General features: G+C 40.3%; 1 protein-coding gene across 1 annotated transcript in view; it reads right to left on the reverse strand.

The window, feature by feature from the left end:
* Nucleotides 1-7,649: 7,649 nt before the first annotated feature.
* Nucleotides 7,650-22,189, reverse strand: part of ENTHD1 (ENTH domain containing 1) — a gene marked incomplete at its 5' end in the record, with an annotated part of 124,427 nt that continues 109,887 nt past the window's right edge. The window contains one exon of the mRNA XM_079140804.1: nucleotides 7,650-8,387. The remainder of the gene's footprint in view (nucleotides 8,388-22,189) is intronic.

The raw sequence follows: 22,189 nt of genomic DNA on the forward strand, positions 1-22,189 counted from the left end.
GGGATTCATATAGTTATTTCAATTGACGCAGAAAAAGCATTTGACAAAATACAACACCCCTTCATGCTCAAAACACTAGAAAAAATAGGGATAGTAGGAACATACCTGAACATTGTAAAGACTATTTATGCTAAGCCCATGGCCAACATCATTCTTAATGGAAAAAAATTAAACCATTCCCTTTAAAAACGGGAACAAGACAGGGATGTACTCTTTCACCACTTCTATTCAACATTGTCCTCGAAACTCTAGCCAGAGCAATTAGGCAGACTAAAGAATTAAAGAGATACGGATAGGAAAAGAGGAACTTAAGCTGTCACTATTTGCTGATGACATGATTCTATATTTAGAGGATCCAAAAACCTCCTCCAGAAAACTTCTAGACCTCATCAATGAATTCAGCAAAATAGCAGGCTATAAAATCAACACGCATAAATCTAAAGCATTTTTATATGCAAGTGACGATACAGCTGAAAGGGAACTGAGGTAAAAGATCTCTACAATGAAAACTACAAAACACTGAAGAAAGAAATTGAGGAAGACCTTAGAAGATGGAAAGATCTCCCATGTTCATGGATAGGCAGAATTAATATTGTCAAAATGGCCATACTACCAAAAGTGCTACACAGATTCAATGCAATTCCAATCAAAATCCCAATGATGTACCTTACAGAAATAGAGCAAGCAATCATGAAATTCATCTGGAAGAATAAGAAACCCAGAATAGCTAAAGCAGTCCTTAGCAGGAAGAATGAAACAGGGGGTATCGCAATACCAGAACTTCAACTATACTACAAAGCAATAGTAACAAAAACGGCATGGTATTGGCACCAAAATAGACAGGCAGATCAATGGTACAGAATAGAGGACACGGACACAAACCCAAATAAATACAATTTTCTAATACTAGACAAAGGTGCCAGAAATATGCAATGGAGAAAAGATAGCCTCTTCAACAAATGGTGCTGGGAAAACTGGAAATCCACATGCAACGGAATGAAACTAAACCCCTATCTCTCACCCTGCACAAAACTCAACTCACAATGGATCAAGGACCTTGAAATCCGACCAGAGACCCTGAATCTTATAGAAGAAAAAGTAGGTCCAAATCTTCACCTTGTTGGCTTAGGATCAGACTTCCTTAACAGGACTCCCATAGCACAAGAAATAAAAGCAAGAATCAACAACTGGGATAGATCCAAACTAAATAGCTTTCTCTCAGCAAAGGAAACTATCATCAATGCGAAGAGAGAGCCTACAGAGTGGGAGAAAATCTTTGCCACTCATACTTCAGATACAGCACTAATTTCCAGAATATATAAAGAACTCAAAAAACTCTACACCAAGAATACAAATAACCCAATCAACAAATGGGCTAAGGATATGAACAGACGCTTCACAGAAGAAGATCTACAAGCAATCAACAAACATATGAAAAAAAGTTCACCATCTTTAGTAATAAGAGAAATGCAAATCAAAACTACACTAAGATTTCATCTCACCCCTATTAGATTGGCAATTATCAAGAATACAAGCAACAATAGGTGTTGGAGAGGATGTGGGGAGAAAGGTACACTCATACATTGCTGGTGGGACTGCAAATTAGTGCAGCCACTCTGGAAAGCAGTGTGGAGATTCCTTAGAAAACTTGGAATAGACCTACCATTTGACCCAGCTATCCTCGGTCTATCCCCAAAGAACTTAAAATCAGCACACTACAGAGATACAGCTTCATCAATGTTCATAGCTGCTCAATTCACAATAGCCAGACTGTGGAACCAACCTAGATGCCCTTCAATTGATGAATGGATAAAGAAACTGTGGTATATATATATACATTGGAATATTACTCAGCTATAAAGAATAATAAAATTATGGCATTTGCAGGCAAACGCATGAAATTAGAGAATATCATGCTAAGTGAGATAACCAATCTCAAAAAAACCAAAGGACTTATGATCTTGCTGATAAGCGGATGATGACACATAATGGGGGGTGGGAGGGGGGCAAGAATGGAGGATGAAGGGCTATATAGAGGGAAAAGAGGGGTGGGAGGGGTGGGGGGGAAGGAAAAAATAATAGAATGAATCAAACATCATTACCCTATGTGAATGTATGATTACGCAAATGGTATGCTGTTAGTCCATGTACAAACAGAAACAACATGTATCCCATTTGTTTACAATAAAAATAAATTAAAAAAAAAGATAAGGACACACAGAAAGAAGGGCCTCCTTATACACTCTGGGCCAAGTTGCTTTCTCCACAGATCCTTTTTTTTTTTTTTTTACAATATCTTTATTTATTTATTTATTTATTTTTTTTAATTTCTATGTGGTGCTGAGGATGGAACCCAGTGCCTCATATGTGCCAGGCAAGTGCTCCACCACTGAGCCACACCCCCGGCCCTCCACAAATCCTTTTAATAGTCTATTTTTGTCAATTTGTGAATGGATTTGGAAAACCTTTCATCTCCTGATTCTTATAACATTTTGTTTCCAATATGATCCACTTATTTGTCACTCTGTCTTCCTTTTATGGAGTCTGTAAAGGCTGCCCAGCCAGTGCCCACAGCGTCCTTGTGCAACATCTGGCACTACAGCACTCCACTTCCTGACCCTGGGTGCTGTGCCTCTGTTCACACTCCCCTGGTTCTTACTCCAGCTCTTGGACAGGCTGCCTTCTCTCCCAGAAAGTTCTCTCTGTTCTTTGAGTCCAGCTCCTGCTGGTCCTCCAGAATTCCTTGTGGACTTCCCTGACACCCAGTCACATCTGGATGTGGCTGTTTATCAACCCTGCCCCGTCATTCTGCACTTCCCCAAATCCATAGGTGCCGCCCAGCACTCTGAACCGACTCATTCATCCGCCTATATCGCCGTGGTCCTGTAATTCCAAGGACAGGCAGCACATCTTTTCACAACTACGGTCCTGGGTGTCTAGCAGGTTGCCTACTCATGGTGGGGGCTTAACGAATACTTACAGAATGAACACATGAATAATTTGACAGTAAGTGAACTGTCCTATAAAAGGATCCTCAAGTTCAAAGTAAAATACTTAAGAGAATAACGTCTAATGAAGTATTTTAAATATGAAATAATTACTAAGTCAATCAGAATATACCCACTCTTAATTTAAGCCAAGTTTGTTCTACTTGTTTAATAGAGTTGGCTAAATAGAAACTCAAATAAGTGCTTGTTAATTATACTAATTAACAAATGGCTGTCTAAAAACATGAGCTATGTAAAACCAAATTAAAACGTGAAGTGGCTATGTGCGTGCAGTAAGCACATCATCAGTAGGCAGCCTCTCAGAGGGCTGTGTCTGCTGCCCCAGTTACCTGGGGGTTTCTCTGAGTGTTCAGGATCCCCAGTGCAGCCCCTCCAGGCCGGCAGGCAGGGGGAAGGAGTCCTACTTCATACTCTCTGCTCTTAGCAATGCACAGCTGAAGTCCTAGAGCCAGCAAAGGAAGGAGATGTCACTCCCTGCCACCATGTGAGCTCTATGGGGGAGCTCAGGTGTATGAAGAGCCGGCAGAAGAAGTCTCAGATGCCAACCTACTTCACTCTCTATTTTGACTCAGGAACTTTATTTACCCAACTTGTTCCCAAGGCACTTATTTCAATATCCCTGGAATTCATATTTCAGCTGAAAGGTTATTTCCTTAGATAAACTTTCCCAAATTTCCTTACCTTAACATCCTCCCAGAACCATTAGACTTCTACATTTTGGGGGATAATTTGATTCATCTGTCGAAATTTCTCCAAAACTCTAGAACTCAAGCTCTCTGGTGACAGGCACTATATCTGGTTTTGTTTCCCCCACATCCTCAGGGCCTGGTATAGAACTTTTCAAATAGTCTGTACTCAAAGAGTCAGAGACCCACTAGGTGAATGGGCACAGAAGCCACTTTTCCCTAAAGGTTGAGTTTAATATATTCAAACTTCCATTTGGGTGGCTTTGAAAGACAATAGGAACAGAAGTCACTCCACACAAGCGTGAAGACATCTAACATAAACACTCCTTACAATAAAGCTATACCCAATGGCTATCCAGTGAGAATGAATGTAAATGAATACCCAATGAGAAATTTAAGTCTCATAATGTCAGGGATTAACCTGGGCATTCTGGAGAACTTCAAGCCATGCTCTTGATTTACTTAAGCATTATGGTGGTACACCAGGCACTTGGCAGAAACAAAAAACAGGTTCTTGTGTTATTCATACAAATAATTTTTCAAGTGTCATGACAAACACATAGTTAAAAATAATCAGGCTCACAAGGAAATAATCACACCATAAGCATAAACCAGCTGAAACAACAGATAACAAATACAGACCCACAAAAACTTAAGGTGTTAGTTCATCAGAGAGTACAGTGTGCCTGGAAATTTGGAAATATACTTCTACATTTCTTTATGATAGGAATTAGAATATATTTGGAGCCAAAGGACAATGAAAATATTATATGCCAGAAGTTACTGTAAAATGGTGCAACCACTGAAAAAAATATTTTGGCAGTTCCTCAAAAACTTACAAGAGCTAACCACCATTCTGACCCATGATTGCACCCCGAGGTATGCACCTATGAGAACTGAAATACACAAATGTTCATGACACAAAAATTGTAAAGAACCCAAATGTCCATCAGCTTATGAATGAATAAACAAAACGTGGTCATTTGTACAATAGATACTATTCATCCATAAAAAGGAATGAAGTTTTGATATGTGCTACAACATAGCTGAACCTCAAAAATATTGTGCTAAATGAAATAATTCAGACACAAAAATCCATGTTATACAATTTCATTCATATGAAAAATCTAAAGCAAGTAAATTCATGGCAAGAGACAGTAAATTTATAGTTTCCAGGGGCTTGGAGGAAGGAGGAAAGCAGAGAGGCTGTTAACAAGTATGGGATCTTTTTTTTTTTTTTTTTTTTTTTTTTTTTTTTGTACCAGGGGATTTAACCCAGGGGCACTCAACCACCAAGCAACATCCCCAGCCCTTTTTTATACTTTATTTAGAGATAGGATCTTACTAAGATGCTGAGGCTGGCTTTGAACTCGTGATCCTCCTGCCTCAGCCTCCTGAACTGCTGGCATTAAGGTGTGTGCCATCATGCTCTGCTGGGATATCTTTTTGTGGTGGTGAAGATGTTCTGAAATTAGGTAGTAGTGATGGCTCCTCAATGTTATAAATATGTTAAAAACTACCAAATTGCATAACCAAAAGGGTAGTTTTCATATTATGTGAATTATATCTCAATTTTTAAAACTTTGTGGGATACAGTCATGCAAAAGAAAATGTATAGATTTAAATGAATAAAAAATAATTAAATGATTCTTACTAGTTTGCTAGAAGAATACTCTCAAGTTATTCTTACTAGGAAGAATTCTATACTAATTTTCTTACTGTACTCCGCTCATAAAGATATGCTTGAACATACCTGCAAGAAGTACTAACCTATGAAAATACAGCAGCTGGGCACGGTGGTGCACACCTGTAATCCCAGCAGCTTGGGAGGCTGAGATGGGAGGGTTGAGAGTTCAAAGCCAGCTCCAGAAACTTGAGGTACTAAGCAACTCAGTGAGACCCTGTCCCTAAATAAAGTACAAAATAGGGCTGAGGATGTGGCGCAGTGGTTGAGTGTTCCTAGGTTCAATCCCCTGTACCCACCCCCACAAAAAAGAAAATACAGCAAATTTTGAAAGAATCATGTAGAATTCTAGAAATGAACAATAAAATAACCGAATTAAAAACCAGATGGGATGATTTTACAATAGACTAGACACAGTTGAAGAGAGAATTATTTAACTGGAAGGTAGATTGGAAAACAATTGCCCTTATTCATGTGATATGTTGAAGTATTTGGTGGTGAAATGTTCCAATGTCTGAATCTTATTTTCAAATGGCTTGGCAAAATATGTTTGTGCATCTGTATGGATGTATGCCTATATACAGTGTGTTTATGGACATAAACATGTTTAGCAAGAGAGGAGCTAAGTCAAACATGGGAAAAATGTTAACAACTAGTGAATCTAAGAGAAGGGAACACGGAGTTCAGTGTTCAACTGTGCAGTCTTGGCTTCTAAATGCCACACACTGTTTTGCTCCTACCTCAGTGGTGGCTTTCCTCAGCCTCCTTAATTGGTTCTTCAACTTCTCTCCACTATGATCCTCACTTCTGTAGTGACTTCATCAAGTCACACAGCTTTAAATAACAACCAGACACTAACTCCCAGCTTCCACTGTAGACCTCTCTGAAACACAACTTTCACATCTAGGTCCAGCTGGCTAGCTAAAAAATACCTGAAATTAACAAATCTCAAAGGGAAGATCAAAATTTTCTCTACCCGTAGCCTTCTTCAACTAAGTCATGGGGGTATCATCTTGAATTTTAGTTGCTCCATCCTATGCCTTGACTGCATCCTTGACTCCTTGAATCCCAAAGCTAATCCTGCTCACCTTCATGATGACATCCCCATTTCTGAAGTATCAGCTCCTCTCTGGATACTTGCGATATCTTTCTAAGTGGTTTACTTGCCTCACTCCCTGTCCCTGCACCACTTCCCCTGCCAAAGCCAGGGATCATTTAGAATATATATCATAGCATGTCACTGTATACCCTAAACCCACTATAATTCTTAATTCACGGAAGGTCAAATCTTCAAGAGCCCATCTCATCTGGTACCATACCTGTTCTTTGCTCTATGACCCCAAATCTCCTAATACTGTCCCCCTGTTCACTTCACTCCAGCCACTCTGGGATCCGTGCCACATATCCTCCCATCATCTTGGGGTCTTTGCACTGCTGGTTCCCATGATGCCTGACCTGATTTGCATGATGAAAACCAGTTTCTGTGTTACTGGGAGAAGGACCCAGGCATTAGTACAGTCTAAAAATATTCCATGTTTCTTTAAAATGATCAGGGATTATTTTAGCCTTGAGTTGGTAATTGTTGATGGGAACACGGGGCCTATTGCACTATTGTCTCAAATATAAGACAAAATCAAAGCTTCTGTGGTGATTCTAATGTGCAGTAGGGTTGGGAATCACTTGTTTAGAATCCCCAAACTAGGTCATTTTGTCATAAATAATTGAGACATTTCTATTTGAAATACTGTCTTAATGAATTAAAAAGATATACATAAGGTGAAAAAATCAAATTTATTTTCTGAACTAGAAGAAGAAAAACGTACGTGCTTGAATTCACTTTGAAATGTATATTAACCACAAGGACCTGCCCCACATCCTACTTTTCTCAACTTAGCTCTCAACACTGTGACATCTGAAAGAAGAAAAGGGAGATTTCTGGCCCTTGGTTTGTAGGACTTGAAACTTGCAAGGGAACATGTGGAAGGTATGCTCCAAATCCGGGCCTCCCAGATCACAGCAGAGGTGTGGTAACAGTGGAGCTCAGACAGCTGGATAAGGGGAGGCTTCTGACCACTCACTTATCCAAAAGCTCTTAAATAGTTATTTGCACTTTGAAGTCTTGCCACGACTTTCCCTAATGCTTACCTAATTTTGAGGTAAAGAAATTCTTTTCAGTTTCAAATGAACTAGTATCTAAATCTGAAATTATCCAAGTGACTTCTTTCTCTTGAAAAAATAAATGACCCAAATGAATTTATTGGTTTGAAAGATACTTGTTAATAAACCCAGCAAGGAAAAATTAAACCATTACTTTTTGCCCATGGTAATGGGAATCTAGAAAATGCTAACATAAATCTTTGAGACATGGAACCACCGAGTTCTATCAAAATGTCAGTTGAAATGATCAGATTTGATCTGAACTGCCCTCAGAAGACTGGGGGTCCTGCAAAGATCTGCTGGTTTGCAGGCCACCCCCACTCATGCTCACGAGATGGCTACTGATGACACTGAGTTCCTGTATCACCATGCTCAGATCTTCGTGTAGTCTAACTATTGCCCCTTTAACCTCCCCTAGAAGAACTTGAATGGAATTGCTTGCTTCAGGGTCCCCAGGCAAGTCTGTGGTTGGCTGAAAACCAGAACTGGGCACAGAGGGGAAGTGGTCTACATTCTGGGCGGAAAACTCTACCCAGTTACTGCTGGAAATAGGTTTTGTCTTCTTTTTAGCAGAATCAGAATTATCTGGAAGGATGTCCAGTAGATGGAGGTTGTCATTTTCCTCTTCATTGGAAAACAGTGCACCCCTGGGAGCAGAATGGTGTTGAGCCTTGGCTGTCTTTTCTTTATGTTGCAGGGGGGCAGAAGGTGACTGCTGGTGGGACCAAGTCCAGAAGGAAGATCCAGGCAAGGTTGGGGGTACGTGATGAACTGACTTCTCTGGAGGGCCCAAGTCAGGAGGTGACATGGATAAGGTAGAAAAGGAAGATGTTCCCTCAGAGGTAGTTGGAACTAAAATGCATAAATGAGAAAGATATGTAATATACAAACGGGAGTAATAGCTAGAATAATTCTATAATGCCAAAGCCTACCTAGAAAGTCTTGGTATAAACTACTTAGAATTTCAAATGTTAAATATTCAGATAAGCCTTAAAAATCCAAAGCAGGGAACTGAGAAATTCTACTATGTATGTATATATGTATTGTTGGGATAGATACAATAATACCATGGAAATAAACACCAAATAGAATTATCAACATTCGTCTTGACTCCCAAATCCTGCCCAACACATTTTTATACAACTGTAAACTTCATCAGAGAAAGTACTAAACCTCTTTCACTGCCTGACAGCATTTTAAGCAGCTATTTAAAGTAGGAAGTGTAAGAAAGTTGGAACTTAGCCCTTCATCTTTTTTACCCCTGCAGAGATGATGATGCAAAATGAACTACCAGCTACTATAAGTATACAAAATTTGGAGAAATTAATCTTTTCCTCTTATGGTCAAATACAGTCAAGACTGGAATCCAACCTATTTGATATCCAGAATACTTTCACACACAGAAATGGTAATTTTCCTCACCAGGAAACTATAAGAAACAAATATTCACAAACTGTTTTTCCATAAAATTAAAAATTTGAGAAAAAATTGACTTCCTTTCATGCAAAATCACGTTAGATGCTTCCTCTCATATTTCATTATAAATCATTATTTCCCAAACCATTCTGAGACACAGTGTGTTCCTCAAGATGTTGGACATTTTGTGAAAACAGGGCTTCCTAGTCCAACAGGACTGGGTTCTTGCACATTGTGCCTCCCATGAGGAGATTAACAATGTCCGTTAGCACGGTTAAAGTTCTGAAAACTCTCCAGTATCTTACTCAAGTGTTTTCTAAACATTCCTAAACACAACTTTTTCTTCTTGCAATATCTATTTGCACTCCTTTATAGATACATGGTACAAATTGGCAAAATCTGTTTCTCAAGTCTTTGCGACTCACTCCGAACTTGTTATTTTAAAAAGACTTCTTCACTGCACATCATAGACAGGGAAACAGACGCTCACCTCCTAGCACACGTGATTATCTTTATTATTTTATTCATATTCATGTCCCTTCTAAACTAAATTGAAACTCTATAAAAATATGGTCAGGGCAGGCGGCTTACTCTCTATTTATTTGCCCTTTTCAAAGCCCTCCATGCCCATCTCCAGTTCTCAGGCAAAATGCCAGTCATAAGAAACTTTTTCGGGGATGAAACAAGTATTCTCAGCTGGTGTAGCAGCGGGACACAAGAAGGAAGCAGGAACTTCATCAGCACCTGGTCAAGACAAGCCAGGCACACTTACGAATCTAGGTCAGGCTAATCCAGCAGACGTTCTGTCCTTGGGTTAAAAAGACCCTCTGAGCCAATGGGCATGTCAGTGAGGGACGTCTCAAGTACGCGTGTCCTGAGTCACACCGCTGCACGGTGCACTGGGTGTGCTTTGTGTCCACATCGCAGCTGTCACCTGACATGTCCCTCCGCCACCTTCTGTGCTGGCCCCCTGCTCCGTGTACCCCATGTCTTTCTCGTTCTCCTTGAGCCTAACTGTGGAGGAGCATGTGCTCTAGGAGTCACTGAAAAGGATGTACGAGAGGCAAAGGCCGGGGACCTTGCCCGTCTGAAAGTGTCTGCCCGCCTAACAAAGAATCCCAGGCCAGAAATCCTTTGCTTTCAGAATCCTGAAGGCCACACTTCATCATCATCTTCTTCCCAGCCTTGCTCTTCAGGAGTTGGAACTGTTCTAGTTCTGATTTTGTGTCTAAATTCCCTTTGTCTCTGAGGTGTCAGGGAATCTCCTCTTTGCGGCTGGGTTCTGAGGCCCCAGGGCTGTGCCGGGGAGTGAGACTATTTTCATTCACTGAGGGCAAGTGGAGGTGGGACTTTCAACTGGCAACTCGTTTCCTTCAGCTTCAAAAAATTTTTCTTCAATAATTTAATCGCGATTATTTTCTCTGTTCTTTCCGAACCTCCTCTTGTTTGATGTCAGACCTCTGAAACTGGTCTAATTTTCCTATCTTTTTCTTTCCTGCTTGCCCTACCTTTGTTTCTTTGCTCCACTTTCTTGGAGATTTTGTCAACTTTAGCTTCCAATCCCACCACTGAGTTTTTCATTTCTGCTATTATATTTTTAACTTCCAAGAGCTATTTTTTTCCTCAGAAATTCTTATAACCCCCTGCTCGTGTTTTATGGATAAACCACATTTTATCTCTTTAAGGACATAAAGGTAAGTTTTTAAAAAGTCTCGCTTACTCTTCATAGCGTATCTTGCTTCCTCCGAGTTACTTTTCGGTTTTGCCTCACTGTGCCGTGGGAGGCTGTTTCAGATGTCCGGCACTTTCACGAAGAATAAAGGGTTAAGCAGCTGAGAGGGAGCTTGGAGAAAGAGCAAGGAGCCCAGGAAGGGCCGCTGCGCTGGTTACTTGCTGGGGAACTACTACTGTCAGCACCTTTGGTTCTTTACTCCAAGGCCAGTTGGGTTCTTCTGAGAGAACTTCTTCCTCCTGGAGGCAAAGGTCCAGCCACCAGAGTGCATGGAACCAGGAGGGAGGAGGGGCTGAGGCTCAGCACCCAGTTGGCTTGGGGCCATTTGCTCCTGAGGTTTGGTCACGGTACCCTTGCCCTCAGCTGCCCCTAGCATCTCTCACTTCATGGACTGCCAGCAGCTGGACGGGTGATAGGTATTCAGGGTAATCATTCATCTCTTTGACAAGGTCGTGTCTAAGGATTTAACTGCTTTTCAAATAAATGTTTTCTAATTCTCTTTATTTAGCACCTGCTATGGTTTGAATGTGATTTCTCTCCCACAGATTCAGGTGCTGGAAGTGTGGTCCCCAGTGTGGTGACGTTAAGAGGGGGTAGAACCTTTAAGAGGTGGGGCCTAGCGGGAGGTGGTCAGGTCATGGGCAACGCTGCCCTTGGAGGGGATTAATGTGGTTCTTATAGGACCCAGGTCAGTTCCAGAAGAGTGAGTTGTTATGAAATAGAAAGGCTGACCCCAGAATCCTTCTCTGGCTTCTTGCCTCAGTATGTTATCTTTCCCTTTCACATGTGTCCCTGCAACGATCCCATCCATCATGTTGTAAGGTCGCCAAGGGGACTGTACCAGAGTCAAGCAGATGCTGGTGCTGTGCTCTTAAGTATTCTAAACTGTGAGCTAAATAAACCTTTTTTATTGATAAAGTATACAGCCTTAAGTATTTTGTTATATCAATAGAACACAGACTAATAAAGCACTGATGTGGAATAGGATATATAATACCATTTTATTTTTATTTTATTTATTTATTTTTTTTTGCGGTACTGGGGATCGAACTCAGGGCCTTGTACTTGCGAGGCAAGCACTCTACCAGCTGAGCTATCTCCCCAGCCCTATAATACCATTTTAAACATAAGACAAAGGAATCTCAATTATTTCCCAAGATCACAAGACTAAAAAGAAGTAGAAACAGGATTCCAATACAAGTAACTCTTAAAGTGTATGATCTTAACCAGTAGACTCAACTTCCATACCATTCTACTATCTTAGTATTATTTTTACTCTAATAGAGAATTATGTTAAATTCTGGATGTAAAATTTATAAGGCAGGCAACCAGGATGATGAGTGCACTTGACCTCCTATTCACAAGGAATGGTTGACAGATTCACTAATCCTTATATGAAGCAGAGTATGGGAGAAAGAATGACAGACTATGTTAGAAGAGAGTTGCAAAACCTTAGCAATACTTCTGTTTATCCTATTGTGCCTGTTAGAACTGTGATCAACAGATAAAAGGTATAGGAAAACAGGTTTTAGTCCAATTTTTATAAAAGAAAACTTTCTAATCATCATGGTTTTTCATGCATGAAGCATGCTGCTTTGAGAAATGGTGTTTCTTGACACAGAGCTCACATGCAGACTGAATGACTCTGCAGGGTGTTTCACGCATTAGGTAGCAGACCTATATGTCCTTGAATAGACCCCAAGATTCTAGGAACTAAAACATTTTTGCCGGGCACCGTGGTGCATGCCTGTCATCCCAGCAGCTTGGGAGGCTGAGGCAGGAGGATCACAAGTTCAAAGCCAGCCTCAGCAAAAGCAAGGTGCTAAGCAACTCAGTAAGACCCTGTCTCTGAATAAAATTCAAAATAGGGCTGGGGATGTGTCTGAGTTCAATCCCTGGTTCCCCCCACAAAAAAAAATTTTTGCTAGAGTACTAAAAAACTTCTAGAAATAGGTGAATTTTCATTCACTCTGGTCAGAAAGAATTGAAGAAGAAACTTCTGAAACGTATGTCAAGAGAACAATATTTGAACCATATATTAATATAGTGCTATTGTTATGGTTTGGATGTGAGGTGTCCCCCAAAAGCTTATATATGAGACAATGCAGGACGGTTCAGAGGAGAAATGACTGGGTTGTAAGACTCTTAACCCAATCAGTGAATTCATCCCTGAGGGGATTAGTTGAAGTGGTCAGCTGTGGCTGGAGGAGATGAATCGGGGCGTGGCTATGGGGATACATTTTATATCTGGGGAGTGGAGATTCTCTCTGCTTCCTGATGATGGAGCACTTTCCCTCTGCCACGCTCTTCCGCCATGATGTTCTGCCTCACCTGGAGCCCCGAGGAATGGAGCCAGTCTTCTCTGGACTAAGACCTCTGAACCTGTGAGCCCTCAAATAAGCCTTTCCTCCTTTAACATTGTTCTAGTCCGATCCTTTAGTCACAGCAGTGGAAAAGCTGACTAAAACAGATGTATACATGCTACAACTAAAAACCCTGGTATTTAACTTTATGCCAGTGGTCCTGGAATGTAGCAGTGGCATCTGGGAATTTGTTTTGAAGTGAGGTTTTGTATCTCAGACCTACAAAAACAGACACTGAGGCCTGGGTCCAGAAACCTGAATTTTAACCAGCCTCCAGGTGTCTCTAAGGCTGAACTTGGAGAACCACTGTTTTTCACTTGGGTCCACCTTTCTCTTCCTTCGTGGTCACAACTACTGCCTGAATGGCTTGGCCTCGTCTGTACTTCTGCAGCTTGATCCCCAGGCTGCAGCTCGCTCATACTTCTGAAGCCACTTGTCTCTAATTGCCGCACACCAATTTACTTTTGTTTCCAAACACTCCATGGCTGCAACCCACATGTCACACTGCTCTCAGGATGCATCTCTGCACCATTTGGTCCCCCTTCCCTGCCTCCTGCAGAAGTGGCCTGGGCATCTTGCTAAACTTCATCCTTTTCATGGAGTCCACTCAACAGTGGACACGCAGCAAACACCGCAAGTAAGAAGCAACGATGCTGCATTTTACCATCTCCCTGTGCGATGTCCGCAGGCCTGCTGCCGCGCCTGCTGGAAGATGGCACTGACCAACTCGTTCCAAATGCTGATGTGTTAGCTTTGACTTTTAAATAATATTGGACCGATTAAGATATTACAGTGTTCGATTTAAAGGGCATTTAGAAGAATTGTGCTCCAAAACTGAAACAATGAATAAACTTCTAGAATTATTTAAAAACCCTTGTTTGCTGTAAATATAAAGTTTTCTGAGCACAACAAGCCCCTGGCTGGAAAAATACTTTAAACAGTTCACTGTACAATAGAGGGCTTTTTAAAATTCCCCAATTAATCTCTTTCAGTGTTGTAGCTGAATGCAATGACTATCAAGTTAAGTATAATACCAATTATTCTAATTTTGTTCTGTGGCTAAAAATGTAACATTGTACATAAATGTTCACCACAGAATTATTTATAATGCTACAAAGTGGAAACAAGCCCAATTTCCATCAGTTGATAATGGATAAAGGAAATGTGTAGGTGTGTACAATGGACATAAAAATGAGTGAAGTACTGAGATAGTCTGTGGTATGAATGAACTTCATAGTATGCTTAGCAAAGGAAACCAGACAAAAAGGCCAGAGTGCATGAATGACTGCATTCATGAAATGACAGCATAGGCATAACACAGAAACAAGAAGTAGATTGGTGGTTGCCATGAGTTGGGGGGAGGGGAACAGGTATGGGGAGCGACTGTCAATAATGGTGTAGGACCTTTTGAGGTGATGAAAATATTCTGAAATTACTGGTGACGACTGCACAATTCTAAAAATACACCAAAAATACTAAATTATACAGCTTAAATGAGTGCATCTTATAGAATGTGATTTAGATCTCAATTTTGTAAAAAGTGTAACATCTAATAATTTTAATATCAATAAGCTACATAAGAGGAATAGATTAAAGAAGCTTCTAAATCAATTATGTCAAATTTTTATTGGGGAAAATGGATTATTGGATTGAAGATGAGTTTTCTCACTTATCTACAAAGTCAATTTGGTTCCTACATTAAAAAAAGCAAACTGGCATCTTTTTGCCGGTGTGCTGGCAGGCAGGAGTCCCCGGGGTGGGGCTGAGGCTGCCTGCCCCCCTGCTCTGTAGGTGCTTCCCGGCCTGTCTGGCCAGCAGCTGAGCCTTAGCTGGTACACCACAGAATGGTTTTCTACCCATCTCCTCCTTTTTTCTAGGAAAACTGTTAATTGTTCTGGCTGTGGAGCCTTTACCAGATGCAAAATGAAGGGCCTGGCTGACAGGTCTTTTGTGTGTGCATAATGTTTGGTTTCTTTCCTAGCAAGGGTCAACTGGAAAAGAGCTACAGGCACGACTACCAGGAGACCATCCTGCAGAAGCACAGGAACACTCACAGTGTCTCACGTGAGAGTACAGAACAGAGTTTATTCCCTCCAAAAAAACTGGAAAGCGTCCAGTGTAGACTGACTCACTTCCTGTAGCCGAGTCTTCCGAGAATGTGATGGAAGTTGTTTGCTACCACGTCTGGCTTCAGCACCTACTAGCTCCTTTTTTTTTCCTTTTTAGTATAAAGTATCTAATGACTTAAAATAACAGCTTGAGCCAAAGACAAATAACTGAAATTGAGAAGAAGCAGTAGGCTGTCAAATGCAGTTGGGGCAGCAAGCCTGCTCCTGGGCATACTAGGTGACTGCCTTCCACAGTGTCCTTATATTTGAGATCCACTAAATATGACCAGTCAGTTTTTTGAAAATTTTCCAGCTTACTGAGTTAATAATGTCAGACCTGGACCCTTCATATGAACAAATTACTTCTTAAGACAAAATCAAAAGATAGGCACTATTCTCTGCTCTCCATCATCCCAAGGGACGGTCCACGGAGCCTAGCCATGCATCCCAGCCTCATTGTTTCTTTTTTTTTTTTTTTTAATTTATTTTTATTGTAAACAAATGGGATACATGTTGTTTCAGTTTGTACATGGAGTAACAGCATACCATTTGCATATTCATATATTTACATAGAGTAATGATGTTTGATTCATTCTGTTATTTTTTTCCTTCCCCCCACCCCTCCCACCTCTCTTTTCCCTCTATACAGTCCTTCCTTCCTCCATTCTTGTCCCCCTCTCACCCCCCCCCATTAAGTGTCATCATCCACTTATCAGTGAGATCATTCCTCTTTTGGATTTTTGAGATTGGTTTATCTCACTTAACATGATATTCTCCAATTTCATCCATTTGCCTGCAAATGCCATAATTTTATTATTCTTTATAGCTGAGTAATATTCCATTGTATATATATATATACCACAGTTTCTTTATCCATTCATCAATTGAAGGGCATCTAGGTTGATTCCACAGTCTGGCTATTGTGAATTGAGCCGCTATGAACATTGATGAGGCTGTATCTCTGTAGTGTGCTAATTTTACATCCTTTGGGTATAGGCCGAGGATAGCTGGGTCAAATGGTAGGTCCATTCCAAGTTTTCTAAGGAATCTCCACACTGCTTTCCAGAGTGGCTGCACTAATTTGCAGTCCCACCAGCAATGTATGAGTGTACCTTTCTCCCCACATCCTCTCCAACACCTATTGTTGCTTGTATTCTTGATAATCGCCATTCTAATTGGGGTGAGATGGAATCTTAGGGTAGTTTTGATTTGCATTTCTCTTATTACTAAAGATGGTGAACATTTCTTCATATATCTGTTGATTGCTTGTAGATCTTCTTCTGTGAAGCGTCTGTACATTTCCTTAGCCCATTTGTTGATTGGGTTATTTGTATTCTTGGTGTAGAGTTTTTTGAGTTCTTTATATATTCTGGAAATTAGTGCTGTATCTGAAGTATGAGTGGCAAAGATTTTCTCCCACTCTGTAGGCTCTCTCTTCGCATTGATGATAGTTTCCTTTGCTGAGAGAAAGCTATTTAGTTTGGATCTATCCCAGTTGTTGATTCTTGCTTTTATTTCTTGTGCTATGGGAGTCCTGTTAAGGAAGTCTGATCCTAAGCCAACAAGGTGAAGATTTGGACCTACTTTTTCTTCTATAAGATTCAGGGTCTCTGGTCGGATTTCAAGGTCCTTGATCCATTGTGAGTTGAGTTTTGTGCAGGGTGAGAGATAGGGGTTTAGTTTCATTCCGTTGCATGTGGATTTCCAGTTTTCCCAGCACCATTTGTTGAAGAGGCTATCTTTTCTCCATTGCATATTTCTGGCACCTTTGTCTAGTATTAGAAAATTGTATTTATTTGGGTTTGTGTCCGTGTCCTCTATTCTGTACCATTGATCTGCCTGTCTATTTTGGTGCCAATACCATGCCGTTTTTGTTACTATTGCTTTGTAGTATAGTTGAAGTTCTGGTATTGCGATACCCCCTGTTTCATTCTTCCTGCTAAGGACTGCTTTAGCTATTCTGGGTTTCTTATTCTTCCAGATGAATTTCATGATTGCTTGCTCTATTTCTGTAAGGTACATCATTGGGATTTTGATTGGAATTGCATTGAATCTGTGTAGCACTTTTGGTAGTATGGCCATTTTGACAATATTAATTCTGCCTATCCATGAACATGGGAGATCTTTCCATCTTCTAAGGTCTTCCTCAATTTCTTTCTTCAGTGTTTTGTAGTTTTCATTGTAGAGATCTTTTACCTCTTTGGTTAGATTGATTCCCAAGTTTTTTTTTTTTTTTTTTTTTTTTTTTTTTTTGGAGGCTATTGCAAATGGAGTTGTTTTCCTCAGTTCCCTTTCAGCTGTATCGTCACTTGCATATAAAAAATGCTTTAGATTTATGCGTGTTGATTTTATAGCCTGCTATTTTGCTGAATTCATTGATGAGGTCTAGAAGTTTTCTGGAGGAGGTTTTTGGATCCTCTAAATATAGAATCATGTCATCAGCAAATAGTGACAGCTTAAGTTCCTCTTTTCCTATCCGTATCTCTTTAATTCTTTAGTCTGCCTAATTGCTCTGGCTAGAGTTTCGAGGACAATGTTGAATAGAAGTGGTGAAAGAGTACATCCCTGTCTTGTTCCCGTTTTTAAAGGGAATGGTTTAATTTTTTTCCATTAAGAATGATGTTGGCCATGGGCTTAGCATAAATAGTCTTTACAATGTTCAGGTATGTTCCTACTATCCCTATTTTTTCTAGTGTTTTGAGCATGAAGGGGTGTTGTATTTTGTCAAATGCTTTTTCTGCGTCAATTGAAATAACTATATGAATCCCATCCTTAAGTCTATTGATATGATGGATTACGTTTATTGATTTACGGATGTTAAACCATCCTTGCATTCCAGGGATGAACCCCACTTGATCGTGGTGCACGATTTTATTAATATGTTTTTGGATACGGTTTGCCAATATTTTGTTAAGGATCTTTGCATCTATATTCATCAAGGATATTGGTCTAAAATTTTCTTTCCGTGATGTGTCTTTTCCTGGTTTGGGTATGAGGGTGATATTAGCTTCATAGAATGAGTTTGGTAGGATACCCTCCTTTTCTATTTCCTGGAATACTTTGAGAAGTATTGGAATGAGTTCTTCTTTGAAGGTCTTGTAGAACTCAGCTGAGAATCCATCTGGTCCTGGGCTTTTCTTGGATGGTAGATTTTTAATGGCTTCTTCTGTTTCATTGCTTGATATTGATCTGTTTAAATCGTGTATGTCAAAAAAAAAATCGTGTATGTCCTCCTGGTTCAGTTTGGGAGGAGCATATGTCTCTAGAAATTTGTCAATGTCTTCGGTACTTTCTATTTTGTTGGAATACAGATTTTTCAAAGTAGCTTCTCATTATATTCTGTATCTCAGTGGTGTCTTGTCGTGATATTTCCTTTTGCATCATGAATTTTAGTAATTTGAGTTTTCTCTCTCTTTCTCTTTGTTAGTGTGGCTAAGGGTTTATCTATTTTGTTTACTTTCTCAAAGAACCAACTTTTTGTTTTGTCAATTTTTTGAATAGTTTCTTTTGTTTCAATTTCATTGATTTCAGCTTTGATTTTAATTATTTCCTGTCTTCTACTACTTTTGCTGTTATTCTGTTCTTCTTTTTCTAGGGCTTTCAGCTGTAATGTTAGGTCATTTAATTGTTGACTTCATTCTTTTCTGGAATGTGCTCCATGCAATGAATTTTCCTATTAGTACCGCTTTCATAGTGTCCCAGAGATTTTGATATGCTGTATCATCATTCTCATTGACCTCTAAGATTTTTTTTATCTCCTCCCTGATGTTTTTTGTTATCCATGTTTCATTCAATCACATATTATTTAGTCTCCAAGTGTTGGAGTAATTTCCTTTTTTAATTTTGTCATTGATTTCTACTCTCAGTCCATTAGATCTGATAGAACACAAGGCAGTATCTCTATTTTTTTGCATTTCCTAAGGGCTGCTTTGTGGCATAACACATGGTCTTTTTGAGAAGGTTCCATGTGCTGCTGAGAAGAAAGTGTATCCACTGGTTGATGGATGGAATAGTCTATATATGTCTATTAAGTCTAGGTTATTGATTGTATTATTGAGTTCTATGGTTTCTTTGGTTGGATTTTGTTTGGAAGATCTATCTAGTGGTGACAGCAGTGCATTAAAGTCACCCAGAATTATTGTGTTGTGGTCTATGTGATTCCTGAAATTGAGAAGGATTTGTTTGATGTACAGGGATGCACCATTGTTTGGGGCATAAATATTTACTATTGTTATGTCTTCCTGATTTATGGTTCACTTAAGCAGTATGAAATGTCCTTCTTTATTCCTTCTGACTAACTTTGGCTTGAAGTCCACTTTATCTGATATAAGGATGGAAACCCCCGCTTTTTACTGAGTCCCTGTGCGTGGTAGGTTTTTTTCCCATCCTTTCACCTTTAGTCTGTGGATGTCTTTTTCTATGAGATGAGTCTCTTGCAGGCAGCATATTGTTGGGTCTTTCTTTTGAATCCTTTCTGCCAGTCTATGTCTTTTGATTGAGGAGTTTAGGCCATTAACGTTCAGGGTTATTATTGAGAAATGATTTGTATTCCCAGTCATTTGGCTTATTTTTGGTTTTTAAGTTGGCTTGGTTTCTCCTTTGAGTGGTTTTTGTCTAAGGTAGTTCCTCCCTTTGCTGACCTCCATTGTTGTTTTTCATTTCCTCCTCATGGAACATTTTGTTGAGAACATTCTGTAGCGCAGGCTTTCTATTTGTAAATTGTTTTAACTTTTGTTTATCATGGAAGGATTTTATTTCATCGTCAAATCTGAAGGTTAGTTTTGCTGGGTATAGGATTCTTGGTTGGCAACCATGTTCTTTCAGAGCTTGAAATATGTTGTTCCAGGCCCTTCTAGCTTTTAGAGTCTGGGTTGAGAAGTCGGCTGCTATCTGTATTGGTCTCCCCCTATATGTAATCTGATGCTTTTCTCTCGCGGCCTTCAAAATCCTATCTTTATTTAGAATGTTAGGCATTTTCATTATAATGTGCCTTGGTGTGGATCTGTTGTGATTCTGTGCATTTGGTGTTCTGTAAGCCTCTTGTATTTGATTTTCCATTTCATTCTTCAGGTTTGGGAAATTTTTTGACATTATTTCATTGAATAGGTTGTTCATTCCTTTGGTTTGTATCTCTGTGCCTTCCTCAATCCCAATAATTCTTAAATTTGATCTTGGAGATTCTGTTCATGATTTCTTACCATCTTCTCTGTTTGGGCGACTTTATTTTCAAGATTAAATATTTTCTCTTCATTGTCTGAGGTTCTGTCTTCCAAGTGGTCTAGTCTTTTGGTGATGCTTTCCATTGAGTTTTTTATTTGGTTTATTGTTTCCTTCATTTCAAGGATTTCCGTTTGGTTTTTTTTTTTTGAGAATCTCTATCTCTTTGTTGAAATGATCTTTTGCTTCCTGCAGGTGCTCTTTCAGCTTATTGGTATTATCATTCATTGCCTGCATTTGCTCTCTTATCTCATCCTTTGCTTCGCGAATCATCTTAATCATGTATAATCTGAAGTCCTTTTCTGACATTTCTTCTAACATACTGTCATTGGATTCTATTACTATAGAATCTAGATTTGTTTGGATCATCTTCTTCCCTTGTTTTTTCATGTTGTTCATGTATCTTCCCCTCTAGCAGTGCAGATCTGGGGTATTGCAGATTTCCCCCTATAGGCTTATAGTGGCCCTATAGGTTTCCAAAACCCTTTCTATAAGTGGAGATCAATATTAGCAGAACCCAAATCAGACACTATGCAATCCTAGACCAAATAGCCCCTATGAGGACAATAACAAAATTGTCATAATAAACAAAATGAGTTCAAATGTTATCTTCAGTAAAACAAACAGATTTGCAATAAGGTCTGCAGTTTCTAATGGAGGACCAAAGAGGATGCAGAGTGATGAAGAATATGGCTGTTAATGGGATAATAAAAGAATATACAGAAGTTCTAGAAAATAGAAAGGGTGAGAGTGTAATCAAAAGAAATCGGATGTTAGCATGCAAATAAGGGAGAAAGTGACTCTGAGGGAACAGGTAAACAAAAGGAAAAGAAAGCAAGAAATGTAAAGAAATAAAAACTTAAATTTTTTTAAAAAGGAGAAAAAAGAAAATCTACTGTATAACAGTCATATACTAATGAAACCTCCCAGTGTTCAGTAGCCTGATGTATGAGAGGTACCTGACTATGAGCTTCAAGCCTCCAGCAGGCATCTCAGGATGGGATTTGCCCTACCCGAAGATCGGAGCTATGGCTTCCAGGATTATCCAAGATGGCTGCTCTGGCTTCCAAATGTGTTGGCAAATGGGGACCTGCCGCTCAGGGGTGGACGTGGTCAGCTGGAGGTCCTGGAGACAGGATGCAGTTGGTCCGGCAGGGGTCCTGGAGGTTGGGTGTGTTTGGTGTGGTTGTGGGATCCAGGAGGCCGGGTGCAATCAGTCGGTCTGGGTTCCCGGTGGCAGGGAGCAGTCAGTTGGTCTGGGGGTCCTGGCGGCAGGGAGTGATCGGTCGGGCTGAAGGATCCTGGAGACGGGGCTCAGTCAGTCCGGCCAGGGGTCCTACAGGGCCTGGCTGTTGTCTCAAAATGCCAGCAGCCACGTGTAATCAAACCTGCAGGTACTGTAACAGTGAACTTCCAGGCAACAGCAGGCAGCTGGTTCTCCACTGGCGGTCTGCGGTCAGTCTGCTGGCAGCTGTCGACGATCAGGAGGTGAACCTCGAGCGTTGGGTGATGGATAGGGGTAAGGCAGGCGATGCACAGGTGAGAGGCAGGCAAATGGCGGATGATAGACGCCTGACAGTGAGCAATCTGCACTCAAAAAAGGCGTCGATATGCTGGCAGACTGCAGGTGATCACAGCAGACAAATGGGGTAAAGAGCAGAGGATCGATAAGCAGCAAAAACTGCCTCACCGAGAAACAGATATCCTCTGCTTGAATCCGGCATTGCGGAGTGACAAGGAATGCAGCCTCCCCCTCCTCATTGTTCTTGAATTCTTCAACCACCATGACCTTCCATCACCTGGAGTCAGCACTCTGAA

This window comes from Sciurus vulgaris, assembly GCF_902686455.1.
Source record: "Sciurus vulgaris genome assembly, chromosome: 5".
In the NCBI taxonomy this organism is placed as follows: Eukaryota; Metazoa; Chordata; class Mammalia; order Rodentia; family Sciuridae; genus Sciurus; species Sciurus vulgaris.